The sequence below is a fragment of the Erythrolamprus reginae genome, chromosome 1 (assembly GCF_031021105.1).
Source record: "Erythrolamprus reginae isolate rEryReg1 chromosome 1, rEryReg1.hap1, whole genome shotgun sequence".
Taxonomy (NCBI): Eukaryota; Metazoa; Chordata; class Lepidosauria; order Squamata; family Dipsadidae; genus Erythrolamprus; species Erythrolamprus reginae.
Genome location: NC_091950.1, coordinates 315711924 through 315716864, shown reverse-complemented (window position 1 = coordinate 315716864; position 4941 = coordinate 315711924). Strand labels below are relative to the sequence as shown.

The 4941-nt window shown below is 38.9% G+C and overlaps 1 protein-coding gene across 2 annotated transcripts in view; it reads left to right on the top strand.

The window, feature by feature from the left end:
* The first annotated feature begins 742 nt into the window (after positions 1-742).
* The window catches only part of TXLNB (taxilin beta), a 31947-nt gene continuing 27748 nt past the window's right edge, over positions 743-4941 (top strand). For both annotated transcript variants that reach the window (XM_070733634.1, XM_070733633.1), the window contains exon 1: positions 743-882. The gene's annotated coding sequence lies outside the window, so the exon portion shown is untranslated. The remainder of the gene's footprint in view (positions 883-4941) is intronic.

Here is a 4941-nt window from a genome sequence, read left to right as displayed (position 1 = left end):
AAACTAGCCAACCACATTTTAGCTGAACATATTCTGCAATTCAACTCTGTGTGGTCAATTTAAAGTTCATTATGTTATGCAGACCCTGAAAATTCAATTAATTACAAACATGAATAGAATTGAACAGAACAAAACAGAACAGAATAGAATAGAATAATTTATTGGCCAAGTGTGATTGGACACACAAGGAATCTGTCTTTGGTGCATATGCTCTCAGTGTGCATAAAAGAAAAATACATTTGTCAAGAATCATGAGCTACAACACTTAATGATTGTCATAGAGGTCAAATAAGCAATCAGGAAACAATCAATATTAATATAAATCATAAGGATATAAGCAACAAGTTAGAGTCATACAGTCATAACTGGGAGGAGATGGGTAATAGGAATGATGAGAATGATGAGTAATAGTAGTGCAGACTTAGTAAATAGTTTGACAGTGTTGAGGGAATTATTAGTTTTTATTTGATTAAATTAATCACAAGTAAACCTCTTGCCTGGACACAATCTCAGTATTTCCATACACTGTATTATAGAAAAAGTAAAGGAGAAAAAAAAAACAGAGGCCAATTATAGACAAGTCTTGTCCTCAAAGTAAAAAAAAAAAGCTTTTTAATTAGTAACATTTTTTCTATGTAGTGTGATAACGGACAGCTGCTGAAATTCCTCCTGCATTTTGTGCAGCTGTTGAAGAAGCCCAATTGAGCGCTCTCTTCATTTTGGCTTGTGGGATTGGAAGATTGCTTTCAAACTTGGGTGTGTAATTGCCGGCTGTCATTTACTCCTCTTTCTCCTCCTCCTTTCCTTCTACGTAGTCAGAGTCTTCCTTTGGGGCCTTCTTTTATCCTGTTCTTCAGCTTTACTTCTTGTTTCGCCCTCTAGGTAAGTGTGCCAAATCCCTTTTTGTTTGCTTGCTTGTTTGTGACAGTGAGAAAATAAGGCTACCTTTTTATTATATAGTATCATTTTCTATACTTTAAATACTAGGCAGATGAAAGCATGGGAGTCCACAGGAAAGATTATTAGCCTTGTTGAAATTTTCAACAAGAAAGCAAAGTTTATATTTTAGGAGAAAAGGGATTTAAAGTAGAATACAAAGAAGGTCGTTTGTATGTAATACTAAAACCATGAGATTGTTGACAAGGACATTTGAATCATTATCATGATTATGGTAACTTAAAGTATGAGTAGTCTTGTGTTGTGTTTCTGAAATGGTCTCTTTACTGCAACTGAAATGTTCTGAATTTGTTAGCAAACGTCTACTAAACACAATATATTTATAACCGTTTTTGAAATAGACTATAATAGTTCAAGGAATTGATAGAAACCAGGTTTTTAATGTTTGAGAACAAGCAGTAATAAAGGCTAGATGCTTGTGTGTGTGTGTGTGTGTCCCCTCAAATACACACAGACACACTAGTTTTCGCAATGCTTCCATTTTAATTGGTACCAGCTAACTAATGTAATCTACTGATCAGCAGTAGAATAAGCCCAATATCATCTTGGTGGAGTTTGCTTCTAAGTAGACACAACTTTTCAAATATTTTGTGTGTGTTTTGTAAATTAAATAGCAAAGACAGTCTCCAGTGTGATCCCTAACATCCTTTCTTGGTTAGGCTGAAAATAGCTGGTGACTTTAAAAGCAGGTGTCGTGTGTCTTTCTAAGAGATCTATTGAGTGGAAGGGAGTGGAGAGCCAATATCTAAAAATAGGCAAACTTTTAAACTATCTTAGTGTGAAAAAGTCCTTGTGACAAGGAGAAGGACATTTTGTAAAACATATAAACAACTATAAAGAGGAACATAGCATGTTAAGATGTTTTCTTAATAAATATAAAAATAAAATTAAGGCAACTTGCCTTAACAATATTACTCCCTTACCCTGGAGTACTGGTAGAATTACAATATAATAGAAAAAAGTATCACTGAACTTAGAAAAACTTTTTTTTAAAGTTCTTAAACAGGTGTTGCTTTAGTAATAAACAAAATTCAGCTGTATCACGCTGAAAAGCACACCAGGCACATACAAATAACACTATAGTCCAAAAGAATATTTTATGATAACATCATACTAAGATCAGTAAACAGATACATGGAACTGAACAGGTGTGTGGGTGTTATATGTGTGTAAAGAATGTTCATGATGAGACCCTATTTAATTGGCATAATGCAATCCACGTGGTGCTACCTCAAGATCTTCAGTACATGTAAAACCTGCCTTCTCTTAATAATTTATTTATTTCATTTATTTATTTTGTCAAGTGTGTATTGGTAATATACATATATATAACCAGTGATGGGCTACAAAAAATTTTACTACCACACTGTGGGTGTAGCTTATGCAGGACGCCCTGCATTTTCTTTCAACATCTTTCAGTGCAAATTGGGTGCTCTGGGGTGGAGCCCCATTTTCGCTACCCCACTGCAAATTCCCCCCCCCCCTGTCCGGCCAGTAGGCCACACCTGGATATAACATTGTTTATATCCATAAGATGGATACTGATAAGAGGAAACAATTGGACAGGGATGGTACGCACGCCGGTGCACTTATGCACACCACTTACTGACCCGGATAAGACGGAGTGGCTGTGGGTTCTGCCTCCCAAGGACAATCCCATCTGTCCGTCCATCACCCTGGGGGGGGAATTATTGACCCCCTCAGAGAGGGTCCGCAACTTGGGCGTCCTCCTCGATCCACAGCTCACATTAGAACAACATCTTTCGGCTGTGGCGAGGGGGGCGTTTGCCCAGGTTCGCCTGGTGCACCAGTTGCGGCCCTATCTGGACCGGAACTCATTACTCACAGTCACTCATGCCCTCATCACCTCGAGGTTCGACTACTGTAATGCTCTCTACATGGGGCTACCTTTGAAAAGTGTTCGGAAACTTCAGATCGTGCAGAATGCAGCTGCGAGAGCAGTCATGGGCTTACCCAGGTATGCCCATGTTTCACCATCACTCCGCAGTCTGCATTGGCTGCCGATCAGTTTCCGGTCACAATTCAAAGTGTTGGTTATGACCTTTAAAGCCCTTCATGGCACTGGACCAGAATATCTCCGAGACCGCCTTCTGCCGCACGAATCCCAGCGACCGATTCGGTCCCACAGAGTGGGCCTCCTCCGGGTCCCGTCAACTAAACAATGCCGGTTGGCGGGCCCCAGGGGGAGAGCCTTCTCTGTGGCGGCACCGGCCCTCTGGAACCAACTCCCCCCGGAGATCAGAACTGCCCCTACTCTTCCTGCCTTCCGTAAACTCCTCAAAACCCACCTTTGCCGTCAGGCATGGGGAAACTAAACATCTCCCCTTGGGCACGTTGAAGTTATATATGGTATGTCTGTATGTGTGTATGTTAGTACAGGGGATTTTCTTAAACTTATAATATTTTAATTAATTGGATTGTATTGGATTGTTTTTCACTTGTTGTGAGCCGCCCCGAGTCTTCGGAGAGGGGCGGCATACAAATCCAAATAATAAAAAAAAATAAAAAAAAAATTGAGTGAAGTCAACAGTGGACAGTCTAAGGGTAAAGTTTTTGGGGGTTTGGTGACAAAACCACAGAGTTAGGTAGTGAGTTCCAGGCATTAACCACTCTGTTGCTGACGTCGTATTTTCTACAGTCAGGTTTAGAGCGGTTCACTTTGAGTTTGTATCTGTTGTGTGCTTGTGAATTGTGGTTGAAGCTGAAGTAGTCATTGACAGGAAGGACATTGTAGCACATAATTTTATGAGCTATACTTAGGTCATGCTGAAGGCGACATAGTTCTATTTATTTATTTATTTGTTTGTTTGTTTGTTTGTTTGTTTGTCAAACAATTATAGAGTGATAATTTGTACATATAAAACATTAGATAAGTAATGATAAAAAGTAGACAATAGGACAGGGACGGTAGACACAATGGTACGCTTACGCACACCCCTTAGTTCTAAGCTTTCTAAACCAGGATTTCAAATCTGGTTCTTGGACAAGAAGCAATGGGTGCAAACTAAACAAGGAGAGAAGCAACTTAGAAATAAGGAGAAATTTCCTGACAGTTAGAACAATGAATCAGTGGAACTACTTGCCTCCAGAAGTTGCCTCCATTTTTCTAACCAGGACTGTGCACTTGACAGTACCGGCTGGGTAGGAATTCAAGTGTAGCCCATGTTCAAGCTACCTAGTTAGACAAAGTTGTGATAGGATTATATCTATTGGGCACTTGGGACAGAAATATTTCATCTTTTCACTGTGATGTTATACACTGCTCAAAAAAAATAAGGGGAACACTCAAATAACACATCGTAGATCTGAATGAATGAAATATTCTCATTGAATACATTACTTTGTCTGTACAAAGTTGAATGTGCTGACAACAAAATGAAATTTATTGTCAATCAGTGTTGCTTCGTAAGTGGACAGTTTGATTTCACAGAAGTTTGATTTACTTGGACTTATATTCTGTTGTTTAAGTGTTCCCTTTATATATATTTTTGAGCAGTATATTTTATTATTTATTACTGCAATTGTATACTTGCTATTACCTTAGAAGTGTAGAAAATACTGGAAATGCCCAAATAAACCTGTATATAAATAGGTTTTCTGTTGCTGTCTTGGAAAAGCTAACTAAAATGGTCTACTTCTTTTTTTTCTTTTCTTTTTATTAATCAGATTTGTATACCGCCCCTCTCCGTAGACTTGGGGCGGCTAACAACAATAATAATACAATGTAAACAAATCTAATATTTAAGTTAATTTTAAAAACCCCAATTTAAGAAACCAATCATACATACTGACATACCATACATAAATTTTATAAGCCTAGGGGGAAGGGAAAGTCTCATGCCTGACGACAGAGGTGGGTTTTAAGGAGCTTACGAAAGGCAAAGAGGGTGGGGGCAACTCTGATATCTGGGGGGAGTTGGTTCCAAAGGGCTGCCACAGAGAAGGCTCTTCCCCTGGGTCCCA